Raw genomic sequence first — 18,428 nt, forward strand, 5'->3', positions numbered from 1 at the left:
ATATGTTACATACCAGGAAAGTGAATGTAGGTGTGAACAACAATCTGCATGTCTCTCTTTTCCGCGCAGTGCATAGGCATGCATTGAAAAGGGAAATTAATATCTTTCTGCGTGTTGAGAAGTCATGATACATGGTTTCAAACTTGCTGTTTTCAACCTTTCTCCACAGTGCTATGTTACATAGTAAATGGGCAGCTAACTGCTTTACAGACTGTAGTGAATAGCTGCAGACCTAGGATAGATTCCAAGAACAAAACTGATTAAAAAATTTCAAAAATCCATTAAGTAGATTAGATGGTAGCTTGATCATTTAGAAATGTTGTCTTGTGATTTTTTTTAATTTTAAATAATTATATTTTATTTAAAACTTTAGTAAACAGAGAAAGTAGCAATTTAATGTTGAATCCAATGAGGCTTTTAAAAACCTTTCCTAGAAATATTCCTGCCATTTAAAAAAGCCTGTGACATGCAAAGGTGACATAGGAGACGTTATGGTACTGTGCTGTGTGATGCAATACATGAGGCAAGAAGCCAAGCACCTCCAGCAAATTTTGATGTACTAATAGCCTAGCATGAGACCCCTCATCATTTTCCTGGCTAGGATAGTTTACACAAAATACGATCAATTTACAATGTAATTTTAAAGAAATTGCTTTAAGTCTATGCAACTTCATATCCTGAAAATATGGATGAAACCTACTTTCTGCCATAGCAGGTCGTAGACCATTTAATCTAGTAATTCCTATTAGGCATCTTGAGGGGCAAGGATGCTTGTGTTCACAGAGAGCGCAAATTTTTTCACTAAAAATCACTCCTTCAGGCTTGTTGGTGTTGCTTTGGTTAGGAGACCATCCAAATGAACAAGATTTTTTATTATATTCTACTAGGTCTTCAAATAGTTATTTCTCTGACTATGGGAATGATTTATAATCTGCTTTGCAAAGAAGTCGGAGCTTCAGAGACTTAGCAGTGTGTATTAGAGCTACAAAGGCGAAGTCCTTTAAAAACATCATATTTCTAACTTAGTCTCCGTGAACCCACCAACGCTTTGATGGACTTTTAGTGCAGTTTGCCGGAATAAAGAGCCATCTCTTCCGCTATGGTGACCTGAAGAATATAAACATACTGCATAAGCCAATATAAGTAACAGGTAATAAGATGTTACATGAAAAACCACCTCCTCTGGGAATGCTCCTCAGCCTTGCTTGTAGGATGGCAATTTGTACAGTATCCTGTGCCACTGATTAGCTGTTCTTGTTTTACTTTGTTGTTACAAATATGACCCTATATATTGCTAATGTCTGCTCCTCGTGAGCTCACTTAAGTCATGAGCGATAGGGAAGGGCCTGCTCCACTTTTCTTCAGCTCTGTGAGTGAAAGCTGGCTCTTAATTTAGACATAAACAACAGAAACTGAATTTTATGTTTCCCTGTATCTAGGCACTTGCTCTTTTCTTTTGATGTTTACTGTTATGATTACATCAGGCAAAGAAATTCTCCTCTGTCTTCTCACAGCATCTTGAAAGCATCATTTATAATTGTCTTGTGTAGCCTCAATTGAAATAAATGGGTTTTCTTCTCATACTGGGCCAAGTTTATGTTCTGTGAATGTGAGCTTAAGGACAAACTATGGCAAAAGCCAAATAAGTGTGCAGATTGAAAAGTAATATTGGGAGGCATTTGGGTGTGTACTGAATACAATTTTATCTTAAGTGTTCTTCAGAGGGTTATGTAAACTAAGCAACACTGATTTCCAGCAGACTGTTGTTGCCTTTTTTTTTTTTTAAATCTGGTGGTGGTGTTGCTGTTGTTCTCTTCATAATTTTGCTTTCCTCTGAACAGTTACCCTGGGAATAATGTTCAAACTGAGTAAAACTGTGCAAGTTCCTGAACAGGTAACCAGGATTTAGAAAACTTCTCTATCCCTAAAATGAACTTTTGTCTAGCTATAGACTGCAAGCTGGATGTTTCAGTCACGTTTTCCCTTACACAGTAAGGGTCTCCTTTGGGTTTAATACACACACTTGGACCTTCAGGAAGAGACACCTAAAAGTTATATGCTGCAGTACCCATGCAGCAGACCCAGAGTCAGTAGACACCGATGAAGCACTGTCTCCTGCTGCCCACCCCCACATTTGTCTTTCTGCCAGTTCAGTCTGTTGTAAAATCTTAAGACTTGAACAGAGATCATCTTTGCTTATTGTCACACTCCCCAACTGAAATTACTTCTTAAAGTCCTAGCGGATTTTACAGAATCTTTTAATTTTGAACACACTTGTCCTTTTTTCTCTCTTTACCTATTCCCTGATGTTTTCATTACAAAAACAAAACAAAACTTTTTTTTTTATTATTTCAATACCTTATGTCTTCCTTGACTTCTCTTTAGTAATGTTGTCAAATAAAACTGTACAATTAGATTTAATAAAATTACCTTAACAGTCCAGGGGAATGGCTGTGACCGTGTTGGAGAGAGCAATGTGCAGTTAAGCACTGAGGAATACTTGAGCTGAAGTAGTGCCATGGGCCATTGGCTTTGGCAGCAAAACTGAGTGGACAAGTTTTGGCTCCCTCAGTCCCCATTTTCAGTTGCTCGTTCACACCTCTGGAGCTTATTCTGATCCTGGAATATCTGATTTTCCTTGGTTTACAATGAAGGAATATAGAGATAACATATTGAGATGGGAAGTGAGAGTGAGTGAATCATTAGAATAAACAAAAAGTGAAATGAACTTACAAATCTACAAACTTGGACAATATTTCTGTACACATGATATATACGATACACTAAGTGCTCTACAAAATGGGATTCAAAACATAACAAGGTTTTCTTGAAAGTCCTAGCAAATTATACTAGAAGGTCCTGTTGCTTTCTTCATGTGCAGATTGCTCTAGGCTAGAGATGGGGATGATGAGAGAGACACACTGACACACTGGAATTAAATTTGAATGGAAGACCTGGTCACCTGATTGGCCAGAGGTACCGTCTTTTATATATATATATATAAAAAAACAAAGGTTCTGGGTGTTATTTTTATTTTTCATTTTCTGGTGGTAATTGCCAGAACATCACTTTTATTTGTGTTAATGAAAGTGGTGTATATGACATCTTTCACTTCCTGCACTTGCCTTAATGATCAGCCCCTGTGTGAGTGTGCGTGTGTGTGCGTGTGTGTGCATGCATCCTCTGTGTGTCACAGCACTTCATTAACTTCTAACTTCATTACAGACTAGGTTAAAAAGAAAGGCGTGCTACAAAAGCAGCATCTTTATTCAAATATGTGACCTTCATGCTTTCTGATTTATTAGCGTAATATAGTGTAAGGCAATATCACATAAACATAACATATTTATCAAACAGTATCGTTCCAGTAACTTGCAATGAGCACAAAAAAATCAAACGCATATCTTTCATATAAAGCCTCTGATACCAAGGCATTAACTTTTGAATAACACTAATAAAGGTACAGTGGATTTTGCTATGCCAGAGCAATTTCTTCTCCCCAAGTATCATTGTTTGTTGACTATTTTATCCTTTCACTTAACAGTCAGTTTTTACTTGAAGAATTTTGAATGTTAAATTCCACCTTGGCTACTTTTGGGCTGTTCTTCCAATGATGAATATAATGGGTAGTTTCCCCCTCCTCTGTGATAATGTAGATACAATGTTGTATAGTATGGTATTTTTCCTGAATGTTAATTAACTAAAAGTCCTTGTATGACTAGTACGTCTTTTCATTAATAGAGAAAATTCACATCTTCTTGTATACACCGTTTACAATACTGTGGCACAATGAAAACTCTTCATTATAAAAGCTGTCAAAAAGCAATATTTTAAGGTCAATCAAAGAAAAAATATAGAAAAATGTAAAGTAACTTCATACTAAATTTGAGTCAAGTTAAGAGTAGAAAATACTTCAGTACTTCTTTTTACCTTAACACATTGCTCTAGTAATTTGTTTGGGTTTTTTTAATTATAGGGTTACTGATCCATTTCATACTTAGCGTTTGACATTTCAGAATTGTATTCCATGTAAATTACCAACATATCAACAAAATATTTTCTGCTCTTCAGATGACAGTTTCCACCTTACAGTGGATGTACCTCAATACCTAATCGATGTTGAGACTATTACATGCTAAGCCACAGACCTATCAGACTTCACCCTGGCTGCTTCTATATTTATAAATAACGTTTGGCATATTTCTGACATCAGTTTCTCATTTGCAGCGTAAACTAATAACGTAAGATGGAATGGAAAGACACAGAGATAATCCTCCATGACCCTTGGGGTCACCCCGTGCTTTGCTATAAAGATGAAAAGAAATGAGCTGCAGCTCAGCCCTTTAAATTAACAGCAAAAGATATCAAATCCTTAAACCATTTAACAACTTAATTTGACTTGGTTTTGTTTTTCTTTTATTTCTTGTGGGAGAAGGAAATGGGAAAGCCTGATTAGAGTTGGGTTCCAATCCTACCAGTCTTTGAACTAACGTTTGGTAGAGTGAGCTCGCTTAATATTTAAATCATTTTACTATATATTCAGCAAGTTTACATATACTGCAATATGTCAGTAGAGCCATTCTCTAATAAATGTGATGCATGCTATAGTTTAGCTCTAGATAGGATGTTATTTTAGAACAGTGCTAATATTAGTATTGCTAATGACTTCAATCTTTTAGATACCCTTGCTTTTGTTATGGCATCTTAAAAGCAACTAATGAAACACCCAGTGATTCTACCACAGGAAATTGGTATTTTATTGAAAGATACTTTTCAGTCTTTTAATTTTTCCAGCCTTTTCACTGAGTTTTGGTTATAATTTAAGTAGCTAAAAATGTAGTTCTTTCTCCTCCTATCAGATATTTTTATTATCGTTGCTCTGGGTTACTACTATGATGATGATGATAATTGAAATTGCTCTATTTCTTCAATTTGTGTATGCAATAAAAACATATTTTTGGATCCAACATAATCATTACTACACAGCATTAGATTATTATGTCACCAGTTTAGGATCGCTTTTGACTTCATTATAAAACCTGACAGGAAAATAAGATGGATTACACGGCTACCAGCTGAGCTAAAGTTTAAATTACTTTTCTGCATCCTAGGGAATAAAGCTTCCTCCCCTCCCAAATTAAAAAAAAAGGCAAAACAAACACACCAACATCTGATCTAACAAAAATGTTAATAGTAGTGATAGAAGTAGTTAAAATAAAATGTACTATGCATCTAGCAGGAGATGTGAGTGATGTGAGTTTCCAGCATGAAAAGAAGGCAGGTTTGAATATTGATCTTTTGAAGCTCCATTAGCTATATGCTGAGCATTGCTGACATCACAGATTGATGTCTCTTTAAACTGTGTCTCAGATTGAATCACTTGGGGAAACCAGTTATTGACTTTGGATGTTTGTGTCGTTCAGCCACTGGAGAATGCTCTTTTTCTATTTCTCTCTCTCTCTGTCCGTCTGTTTGTCCGTGTCTCTCTTGAATACACGCACGTGCACACACACAGAAGCTCAAACACAGGTGCTTGTCCTTTTGTGTTAGGGAATACTGTCTTTATTTTTTTGTGTAACTGTAAGTTGCCAAAGTTATGCTTCCTTATTACTTCTGTATGTTACAACATGTAGGTTATGACGTTCACAGTGAGGCGAAGCTTTTCTTACTGATTTGAAGTATTGAGATAGCATCCAGGAAGGTCTAAAGGAATGAGCATCATCTTGTCTGTGGAGACCTTCATTTCACCTTGTAAAGTGAGGCGACCATAATAGCCTCTAGAGGAGTACTAGAGGAATCAATAAAGACAAAGAAACCAAAGCCCTTCTGAGGTGCTACTGGTAGTGATGTGTGTCTGCGTGTGTGAGTGCCTGTATGCGTACAGATGAAGAGAACTGGTTTCTGATGAAAAGGAATGCAAATGTTAAAGGCATTGATCAGCACTCATCTCCGTTCAACCTCATGCCCTCTGCTACATCAATACATTGGAAACATAATTTGTATCAGCAGTTGTTTCTTTAATTAAGATCTCTCCCAAATCTTTCTCATTGATTCATGCCATTAACTTATTGATCAGTTTGCTTATGCTGAGATGGTTGTTTTTGCTGAGAGAGGGTATGTCTCTCAGTTCACGATGCTTGTGCACTACAAACATATTCTTGGCAACTAATGGGAAAACTGGAGCTCACTCAGCTTTGGCACTTCTTTAACAGTATACAGAGGCTTTTCTGGGGTAAAAAAAAAAAACAACCCAAAAAAATAGTTATTTGCCATCTCAGAACTTTGAAAACCTGTAAAAAAAATATTTAATATGTTTTAAAACCTTGCTGAAAGACTAACAAGTCTAAAGACAACATGCAGAAAATATAGCCATGGGGTATATGCCCTATCCAATCTCTATGTATTAATGGCTAATAACCAGGAACTAAATGACGGAATTTGAGCTGAAATGTGAGATACATTAAGGAATTAACTAAGAGTAACTGATGACTCATTTAATCAAATGGTTGGTAAAAAATGTAATAATCAAGGCAGAGTGAGGTTAAAGCTAGGTAAAAGTTGAAAAAGGAAAGTTTCACAAGTATTTCACTGTAATTATGCATATTTCGTCTCTTTGCGTGGTCCCTTTATGTTAGTTTGTCATAAATACTGTAACAAACAGGTTTACTGGTTAGTGTGTTCATAGATACAGAACTTCATATGGATACTCGGAGTATAAAATTGAATATTTGTGGTAGAAACTTGGCTTGGGCAGAAAGAAAATCAAGCTATATCATCTCTATCTTCTTAGATAGTCAAGTAGTTGATGTTGCACAAATTTCAAGTAGTTATGAATGGCTTCTATGAAATTCACAGATTAAGATTTATTCAGTGAAATTATTTAGATCTGAGGTTCTTCTCTGCCTCACATGGACTTCATGATGTCTTGCTAGAACTGCAGGGAAGTGCAATGACTTTTATAAATATTGTCTTGGGAGGTTCAACAGCTCAAGACAGGCAAAAAGGAACAGAACAACAGTGAGCTGGTACCTTTAACATTAATTACCAGATGGAACAGCCCAGGGACAGATAAGGTGCACATGGCACTCATTAAAGAGCTATGCCTAATATGTAACCTTTGGAGAATGCTTTAACCTCACCAAAATACTTTTAAATCATATTGAAGGTGACTAGCCAAGAAATGGCTGAACTGACCAGTTTCTTGGGTTAAAGAAGCACAAAGTAGCACAGTGGAGGCTGGACTACTGGGTCAGATATTTGGGAATTTGGGAGATATGATGACAATAGCAGCCAGTGAAGATATTATTGACAGGAAACATTATCAAAGAGGATGTTCAGGAGCTGATGATTTTACTCACAAACAAATGTATTAAAATTAATACTAATACAATTAATAAAACAATTTATCATGTTTCTTAGGAAGCTAGTATTTGAACTGAATTTACTGTCTGTGACAGAATGTGACTTGGGACTCCAGGTGCTTCTTTCAAAAGTATAGCGCCTTCTCAAGGACAGAGATTAATTATATAGTCTAAACCCGCACGAGGCACAATTCTTTGCTGACAGACCCTTGTAGTGTGGACATTCTTTTAAATCTGCTTCAGCAAGACAAATTGTAAGACACCGAAGACAGTTTAGCAGTAATAGTGTTTATCTCTCTAGAGTTTGCTAGAAATACAATATGGAATGGGTGCTGTTTTGCATGAAGATCCCTATTCTTTTTTTATTTGCTCAACACCAAACTTCAAATTTGGTTCTATTGTTCCTGTTTCACATGACTCAGAGCAAGTAGTCAGCTGTACCATATAATTTTCAGATGGGAAGCCATAAGCCTCTTACTGCCATTCTAACCCTGTTTCTACCAACTGCACCTTCATGGTTGGGAACTAGCAAGTAATGCAATGATAATTGTGTTGGAGAATACACAGGGCATATAACTGTTGGCAGCTGTCTGCTTTTTGGCCACCTGATGGAAGAACAGGTGAGAGCATAGCTAAAATTCAAACAGTTTCAAAAACATGAGTGGCTCATGAAATCCATGAGGTCTGGTATACCTGGTGTGGGAGAAACAGAATTTATGGTGCACTTTTTTGTAATAGAAAAAAACTTGTAACCTCCTGTGCTCTTAGAATAATATATCTCAGGAACACTAACTCAGTAATAAATAAGTGGCCAGAGATATACTGCACCCACTGTGTTCTGTGCAGCAAGTTGCACCAAAATTGTATTTAGGTTCCAACATTATCAGTAGGACATCTGTTTGTTTGTTGTTTTCTTTGAGATAGTTTGTCTCCCAGACAAGCAAAGGAGTAGTTTAGGATTGTGGGATAAGAAAATCAGATTAATGTTGTGGGTAAAATTATCAAGAGTGCAATAATTTGGGTTTGCCTTGGCTAGGATGAGAGCTAAATCTGACCTAAACTCAGCCATTTCTCTTACTTCAGGTAAAGCTTTAAGGTAAATTTTAGGATAGGTGAAGAAGGCGTTGAGATGCCCTTGCCAGAGCTTTCAGGTGAAGTTTTGGGGACTTACTGTAAATTTTAATGGGCACAACATTTGTCTATTATTTTAGTTAGTCTGCAAACAACTTAAGACAAGATTTGATCAAATTATCCTAGTTCATATTTCAAGGTTGTTTCCAGAATGGGTGAAATCCTGGCAGAGAATCCATCAAAATTAATTTAGCTAATTGGTGGATTCTCCTCTGCAATCTGAAGTAAGAGTGAACATGCATCACAGTTTTCATTAGTCTGCTTTCTAATCCATTTAGTCAATTTGGTGTTTGAACTGCATGTAGACAAGACTTTGTGTTCTGCTACAAAGTTCAACTAAATAGGAAAAAATATGAGAAACTGCTCACTCAGAGGGTCACAAAATATAATTAAAAAAAAACAGACTGAGAATTCTTTAAGGCAATGGATAAAGTGTTCACTATTTGTCTGATTTTAGTATTTTGGGCATACAAGGAAATTTTCTACTATTTGCAGGATAGCCTGATCTGCAGTCTGTGCAATATAGTCCTCTCAGGTGGAGATGCACTAATTCTGATGGACAAGAGAATGCCCTAGTAAGAGAAGTCTGTGGGGCTTGCTTGCTTAAGCTTACTTCACATGTTCTTATTTGTTAAAAGTTTTCACAGAAACAAGTTTGTGTGAGAAAAATGAGAACAAAACTTTTCTGACGTAAGAATACTCATTCCAAAAGAGAGATGATTTCATGGGAAAAGTGAGACTTCATTGAAAGGTCTTCCATTTATAAAGCTTCTGTGGGCAGCTCTTTGTCCTGTTGCTCCTTCCATAGGAGATTATTTTTTCTCTGTGTTAGGTGTGGGGTGTTGTAGTTATTAAATTCTTACAATTATTTTTCCTGGCCTCTCAAGATAACTACCAGTAGCTTGAACAGCTCTAACATTTATTAATTGTTACTATTTACTGTTTTTCTTGTTAGTGTACTTATTATAACATGTCAAAAGCAACAGAAGCGTGAAAGTTCAGCTTGTAAAATTCACAGATGTCCATAGCAATACTATAATTCATAAAATGTACCATATATGCAAGGTTCTCAGAAATGCCTTTTGCTGAAAATTTATAAAACCCTCTTTGCAGTCAGCAGGTTGAGAGGTAACATATGGACACTGGCCTTAACCCTCTTGTCCTCACGTTGTTAAAAAGAACCTGAGCAACCTGGTTTGGAGCAGAGCAAAGGGCAACAAGAAGTATTTTGCTCAAGGGGTTAGCCAGGATTTCCTCCTTGCAGGCAGGTCTCTCTGAAGCACATAAGGAAAATAGATGAGTTGATGAACAGTGGTAAATAAATTGAAGATGTAGCCTAAATGTTTTTCAGAAGTATTTTCAACTAACATTGTCTTCGTTATGTTTTCTACTTTTGCATATTTTGCAGCATCCTTTCCTGAATTTTAGTACTATTACTTATAGCCTCTTGATTACATATTTATCTTTCTTCTGCTCTTTTTTTCTCTCTGCTTCTTTCCCCCTTTTATCCCTCTTTCATTCTCTCTGTCTTTCTCTCTCTCTCACCGCACCCCGCTTTCTTTTTCTCTTACCTTTTTATCTTGCTTGCTTCTTTTCTCTTTTGTCTACTTTCTCTCTCCCTCTTGTTCTCTCTTACTCTCTCCTTATGTCTCCCAACTCCAGCCTCACTGTCGCTCTCTTTTTCTCTCTTGCTCTGTCCCTGCATCCACCACACTTCCATTAGATTATTTTATCTAGTTCACCCTGTAGTTGTATGAACCTGCTTTTGCTGGGTGATGTAAAAAAGGGGAGGAAATAAACAACCAGAAGTGGGTTTGCTTCTTTCCAGGACAGTGATGCGTCATACCAGTTTGAACTACCTGGAAAAGTGCATATAGCTTTTGGGAAGCTCTGTTGACTGTTTCTGTTGGGTCTATACAGTCTTGCAGGTCTCATAAAGGCAGATTTCAGGAGTTAAACCAACTCTACAGTGGGAATGTTATAAATTGAGGACATAAAGGCATATTGATGATGTTTTTAGATCTTTTAGGGCATGGCACCTGTTTTAGTGTATTCCTCGGTTATCCTCTCCTGAGCCAGTAGCTCTGTACCCAATTAATTAAACATCTCTTCTGAGTAGATTAAAAGGGAAGCATGGAGTGAGATTACAAATTTTGCTTTTCCCATTCCCTGTAAGTATACATCAAAGGGGCTAGGGCGTTTTCTTGGGGAAGAACCTTGACTCTAGCTTTTATAGTTGCCAGGGCCCTGTGGGGGCTAGGGCCTGTCTATGGGGTCTGTGAGGGCCGGGCCTGGCAGCCAGGACCCATCCCGCTACCCCAGCCTTGGGCATGGGACACCACCTTGGGGACGGGCCAAGACCAGGCTGGGACATGGGCCTGTGGGTAGGCTGGGCTCAGCAGGGCCCACGGCTGGGCAGGGCAGGGCAATGGGAAGCTGGAGATTGGTCCTGCTGCAGTGTCACTGGGGCAGGGGCTGATGGCCCCAGGGGACTGACATGGGATCCTGGGCCATGGGCAGGGTGGGGGAAGCCCCAGAGGGCTGGACAGGGACAGGCAGGGCTGGTGGTGCACGCATGGCCCTGACAATAGTAACCAGGACACTGCATACTCTCACTAAGCAGAAGTTCCTCCCAAGACATTTTTCAGAGAAATTAGGACAATAGTACTTGGATTTTTTTTTTTTGAACATTTTTCCAATAAAAGATATTTAAGTAAAAATGTCCTGCTCAGCCTAAGTTATAACTGAAAAACTGGAAAAAATGAACTCTGTTCACCACTTAGAAACTAACTTCCTTTTCAGACCCTGCTGATTCTGGCTATCTTTGTCTAGTAATTGAAAAAGTAAAATTATGCAGTAAAATTAGGTAACTGAAATCTTCACTGCTGGAGCAAAGAATGGATATCTTCTTGGTTGCCAGGCACTGAAATTGCAAGTAAAACACTTTGAAATAGATAAATATTACAGGAGAAACAATATCTTTTTTCTTATTCTTAGAAGAGATACACTTATAAAATCAAACTTACAGATATCCACACAACGTTATTAACCCTATATTGGTTTTGTAAATCTAGCCAAACATTGGGAACACGCTATTAGAGCTCCTGTTGCATAACTGATGTTAAGTACTGTACTGTTGTGATCATTTAAGCTGAATACACAGCAAAATAGGCTGTTGTTTTTATATAAGGAAATAAAAACATGTGAGAGATTACTGAACATTGAGGCAATATGCTGTGACCATTCAACTGGGGTTTTCTCATAGGAAGAAGATTTTATTTCGTGAACTTTGATACCATTTTTGTAATGTAGCAACAATAATTTCAGAGAAGGGGGACTTTTATGTTTTTAAATCAATGGCATTTCTAAAGATACAATTTTCTTTGAAATTCCATATTGACTTCTCTATTATGATTTCTCTATCAGAAATTTAGCCTGTACTTTATTGGGAAGTGGGAACAGTTGTGAAGTTTGATTAATTTTGCTGTATCTGACACTGCCCCATAAGAACTGTAACCGGCAGAAAGGGTGGCATTCATCTTAGCTAACTTAGGTGTTCACAGCATAGACCTTGATTCTCAGTTGTCTGGACTTCCTTTAAGTCAGTTCTTTACGGTCATTCCTTATAAGCTGTAAAAATATAAATTACTACTTTCAATGTAAGTGCTACAGGAGTCTAAAGATAATGCTCTCTGAGAATAAATTAGATGTTGCAGGTGCTGGAAGTTTAGCGGAATGCAAGGAAAAATTAATAAAAGAGAAATCCTTTGAGGTTTAGTAAATACATGGACACCACTTCTGGTTCAGGAAATCTCTAAAATACAAGCTTTTGAAGGCTGAGCGAGTACTTGTCAATGTATCTTTAAAAACTTATTTTGTTTTCATGCTCCTCCCTAGCCAACCACTTATTGCCTTTGGCAGGGACAGGTCAGTGAGCGAGATGCACCTTTGTTTTCACTGTGCTGCAGTCTCATGTTACGACTTTGCCATAGTAATAGATGGAAGTGTGGGCTTTTTTTACTGTAAAGTTATCTTTCTGTGAGCTACAAGAATTTTCTATATGAAAATATCTATCAAAAAATTAGAAATAAAAGGATGTGATGGATCCTCAGAGAAGAATGTCACTGTATTTAAAAGGCAGTGGACCGTTTACTAGCTACAGGCTCTTTTTACTCCATCTGTAGGTGCCTAGAAGCTTTACCTTCTTGAAGGTGAAGTCCTAGACACTAAAGAAGACTGATCAGCTGAGAAGTGCTTCTGAGAAAGTTTGTGGTAAGGATAGGGCATTTGAAAGTACGTTACCAGCTGCTGGCAGGTGGCCAGGATACAGGCTAGCAAGAGCTAAAAAGGAATCCTGTTTCATCCATTGATTAAAGGCTGGTTTCCTCTAAAAATATTTTCTCCTCACTTGATAAAAATACAGCGTTACAAAATCATCTGCTCACTGGCATTACTCCCAGAAAATCTCAGCCGAATCTCCTGAGGTAAACTCTGGTCAGATGTCCAGGGCACAGCCTGGAAAGGGAGGAATAATATGCTCCCATCCTGAGGAAAAGGCAACAGCTAAAAACTAGTCCAAGAAGTCCAACATGAAATTAGCCTGGTGACTGAGAGTGACTGTGATATGCTGCAAGTAATGTTTTGTGACCATAGCTATTCCAGTACACTGAAAGACCTGAGATGTTTCTCACATCTATTGTTAGAGAAATTATTTCTATAAATAATTCAATTTCCATTATCAATGAGTAATTAAACATTATTTATTTATTCAAGATAAAGTGAACCTTAGAGAGATTGACTCAGTAGCAATGTGGTCAGGGTATTCTTATTTTTCAGATGTGGGATATGGTACTACAAGTCCACATAACTCTATGATGTGTAACTAATTCCAGCCTGCTCCCTAATGAGAGGGAAGATAAGCATGATAGAATAATAACACTGTTCACTCTTGGAGTAATGAAAACACTTTACACATTCTGAAGTTTAGGTTACAGAATTCTTTTTATATGTTTATGGTGGCTTGAGCTGGGCTTGATTTCACTATGTTTGTGTTAGGAAAAATAGCTGTGGATATTTCCTATGACTGCTTTTTAAAAAGATGACATGTGACTACTATTTTAATATGTGATTTGTATTGTTTTCCAAAGTATATATACTGCCAAAATATTAGGTGTGAAAATACTAGGCTTCTGTAGTTTGGATGAACAGCTGGGTAGAGCCAGACATGGTTTCACCTGTTTATTTTCCATGACAAATAAATTTACTCTTTTCATTGAAGACAGCTCCATATAAGCTCTATGTGCTTTATTCTGCCATAATAGAATAGGAAGACCTTGTACATGCATGTCCTTGGTTTGCATGTTTTGGTAAGGATGACAGATACTAAGGTCAAAGTTTCTTATAATACTGGAATTTTTTTAATCCTTGTTAAAAGGAGATGGGTAGACAATACAAAGACAGTATTTTAAAGTTTATTACTATCTTATCTTCTCTGTGCAATTAGTGTTTTGGATTTTTTTAAGGTCTTCTAAATTACAATATGGGAATCTGTGGTGTTTAGACCTCTTTAGGATATTAGATTCTGCTGTGATGCCCTTTCACCCCCAGATTTGAAAGGTCTCCTCTTTATATTTCATGTGTCCTTTTGGGCAACCATGTATTCTTTATTGCATTCATCACGTAATTAAAAACAAGATTGCAGATATGAAGTGACTGTTCCTTATATTATTGCAGACTAACATAAGCAATATGACTTTTGATAAAATTTTGTTTTCAGTATAGAATTAAGCTTGAAGAGTCCTAGAATTTTTAAATTAATAACTTCACAAGAAAGGCTGAAAAAGGTTCCTCCTTTTGCCCTTCTCCAAACGTTTGATTTGTTAAAGCCCAAACCCTCAGTTCCTTGCTTTTTTAATCTGGCTGAGATAGTGGCAGAAAGAAAGACACTTTCTGGGGGGAAAAAAAAAAAAGAATCAATTAACAGCTATGTAAATGGCACAGGTTTGTCATGTATGAGAACTAGTTTATTTAATTGTAAACCTCAGTGAGCTCTGTGGGCAAGATAAAGCTTTAAAACATGATAGCGTGGGGCAAAATTTGGAAATTTATAGATATGGGATTTACTATAGCTCTCAGAAAGTTTTTATTGAGAGTCAACAACCTGTAAATGTAGGTCTTTGGGCCATGGAGGCCTTTTCTGTGATGCACTGCTTCAGTTTTCAAATGGACTGTGGAAGAAGATTTCACAAATGTAATTTGTATCTAGGAATAAGGTTGGCTACCATAAGGATTGCATGAGAGTTTCTGAAGACATCCAAATTAAAGATAAATAAATAAAAAAATAAATAATCAAGTCCTTCAGATCCTATGCTGGCACTATTTCTTGGCTAAAGAATATATCAGAATAAGACAAAGATCTGGGGGGAAAAAAAGCAACATTTTTATCTCAGTAAATACGGTGAGTAGATGCTGTTGCAGCAAAGCTTCTGAGTGCTTGGATCTAACCATTTCCTCAAACCATCTTGCAGTGTAAGATCACATGAATATTACTTGATATCAAAAAACAAACCAAAACAAAACAGTTTACATTTACAAAAAATGATATCAGCTGTCATGGAAATGCAAAACAGTAAGTGTGAAGTGGCTTTCCAGAATAGCACTTATCTATTCAAAAGAACTGCTAGGATATTCAACTTTATGGCATCTAAAAATGTTTTTATCCTACCTGTCATTGGGTAAATAATGTTTAATGCAGGCACAGTATCTGGAAGCGTTGGCTGGATACATAGAGATGGATCATGGCCAAGACAATGACTTTAGGTGAGGTCTTATCAACACATCAAGATATCCTCTTGAAAAAGAAAAAAATTGCATCATCTTGAATGAATGAATAAATAGTTTTGCATGGTTCAATACAGACAGCAAGAATGGCTTAAGCTGTAGGTTATGCAGATAAAGTTCCTTGGTGTTTTGACTGTTAGGTGTGAAGAATATTTGATAGAAGACAGGAAGCAAATGAAGGATCTATTTCTGTCGTAGCTTCAAAGAACAAAACTCTTCAAATGCCTTCTCAATAAATCCATATCTATATAAATGAATATCTCGTGAAGTTTATAGAATCATTGTAACTTGAGAAACCTTGCTGAAATGACCTTAAATTGGAACCACAAATTCTACTGAGGAAGCACGCTGATTTTCAAAGGAGACTGAAATACAGGTTTCAAAGTTATGGGTGCTCAAATATTCTTAATTTAAAACACAGTGGAGTTATCACTCAACTATAATATTATCCTGACCCTGCAGTTCTTTTATGTATCTAACTACCATTGTAGTGAACGCAGCATTTCATCAAGATATTTACAGAGCTGGACTTCAATATTTCTTTGTTTCTTTGTGATGATTTTTTTGGAAAATATCATATTTGGCAATAGTAAGAATAGAATAATGCTTTGCATCCTAAACTGAAAACTAAAACCCCAAATGTGCAAACACTTAGGCAGGTGTTCATTTTTGTGCATTATGAATACCCCTTTGCAGAATTCAAGAGTTGAATACTCCAGTTACTTTTGTTGTTGTTGTTGTTGTACAGAAAACTTTTCACTTTGACTGTACAGTTGAGCTTCTTCTGTACAAGTTTTCATACCTTTTATGAAAGTACATCCTCTACCAGATTTCCTTAAACTCTTCTTTGTATGTCATATTTCCTATATTATAGCGGATGCTGTACAATATTCTAGTTGGTTTGCTTTGCAGCTTGACTTGATATCAAAAATTGAATGTGTACTATATTTACTATACATCATGAACATAAGAACTATTGTTTTAAGCAATATGACATTCAATTCTTTTTTATAGGCCAGTAACTGCCACACATCATCAGACTAAATTTTTACCTAATGCTGTGGGATTTGTACCTGCTATCACTACGACTGGATCTAGCCCATCGTAACTGGTCTACACTCATTGTGTTCGTCCCACTGTATGACTGTGGGTGTTATGTGATCTATGTTAAGGATCATGTAGGCAGCACAAGTGGACACATTATAACAGATCTCTGTAAAGTGTGATTGCAGAAACCTTGTAAAATGGAGAAAATCTCACTAAATAGTATAGGAATGTTGCTCTTCAGTCTTATTTGGGGATTTTTTTAATGTGGTATTTTTGATGGATCCTCTTACTCAAAATCCATCAACTCATCTGATACCAGTGGAACCTATGAAGTGTTAACTCTTAACCTCATCCTTTTAGAAGATGACTTAAAATGGGTAAAAGGATGTGTGTTATGTGGAGAAGGGGGATATATATTAAAAAAATAAATAATGGTGTGATAGGGATAAGGGGCAGGGGGGCTGATGGTTTAAATCTCCATGTGCTTCGGAATCGAGCCTGTTTCAGTCAGATTGTGGCCCTGCTAACAAATCCAATAGCAGCTAATCTGATCATCTGCTCTCTAGTTTTCATGCTGTGTTTTCTTCAGAGTTCCTTCTCCTAGTTCCAGTCTGTGACAGTGTGATAAGACACAAGAAATTTAGTCATCATTGCTGCTGTAAAGGAGCTCAGAGAAGGGATTATGATATTCCATAACCCTTACATTAGACACGGACAGGGGCAGCCACTGCTATGATTACAGGCCTGAACACTGCTGTTATTTTTCCCACCTCCCTGCCGTTATTTATTTATTTGTTTGTTTGTTTGTTTGTTTATTTACTTTAAAAGATTAGCTGAGAAATAGTCACCATCACAATCAACATCCTAAATCTCGTTTTGAAGAACTCAGAATTTGTGCAGTTCAGAAGGTTGATAGACTTCTAACCAACACAGCCAAGATGATAACTCTCAAGCAAGTTATCGAAAACACTCATCCGCTATTCAGTCATTATTAGGAAATTCAAACAGTGTAAGCTGAACAAATCAACATGGAATACAGAGAGGATGCCACAGGGAGCATTGATTTGGGAGAAATATAGTTTACTGCTGAGGCAAGTCAGAGATTAGGATGCCTTTCCTCTGTTCTGAACATGGCAATATTTGTGATGAATATATTATTTGTGGTACCTCTTTCTTCTGGTTATCAAGGAGGTTTTCAGTTTTGTTGCTGAACCAATAATTACATTTGCATTAACTGACATTCCAACACCAAGTCTTTTTATGCCATCCATGGCTCTTATCCTTATAAAGAAGGGTCTTCCCCAAAACAGTAGAGGTTTTTAAAGAGCAAAGTCACAAATTAAAAAAATGGATGACGATGGAAGTCAGATTACCCACTCTCATAAGAGTAATAAAATGGTCTGGAAATAATACGTTCTGTTGTTTGTTTGCTTTAAAAGCAAGAAGTGAGAGAGTTTTTAAATTGGCTTAAGCTGTGGCTAAAGATTGCTTCTTGCATTTCAAAAGGAATTGGCACTGGCATTGTTATTTGTTTTGCAGCATTATTATAAGGAAAGGTATTGTATGGAAATGTAAACCATATGCCTGAGCCCAAAGAAAGGGAGTGCGCGAAGCAACGGGCAGAGGCACAGCATTCAGTCGGGATGTTCTGTGTCTCTGCACACATGTGGTGTGCAGCGTTGCCCTGCTCGGCTCGGCTCGGCTCGGCTCGGCTCGGCTCGGCTCGGCTCGGCTCGGCTCGGCTCGGCTCGACTCGGCTCGGCTCGGCTCGGCTCTGCTAGGAGGACCCAGGCAGATCCAGAAATAGACGTATGACAGTTACTGGGCTGGCTCAGTAGCTGCTTCTGAGACTGTGTAAGATTTCATTGCGGATGAACCATCTGACAGGACATGCCTAGTCACCACCAAACTCTGAGCGGGGAGGAAAGGTTTTAATTACAGCAGCGAAAGGCAGATCTGTAGACGCCTCCGTGGCTCCACACAGGACAAAAAGAGGTGCCGTTGTGAGCACCGGACCACCATTACATGCCACACCATTCAGGCTACGTT

Source organism: Phaethon aethereus (assembly GCF_964289735.1).
Source record: "Phaethon aethereus genome assembly, chromosome: 2".
NCBI classification, from domain to species: Eukaryota; Metazoa; Chordata; class Aves; order Phaethontiformes; family Phaethontidae; genus Phaethon; species Phaethon aethereus.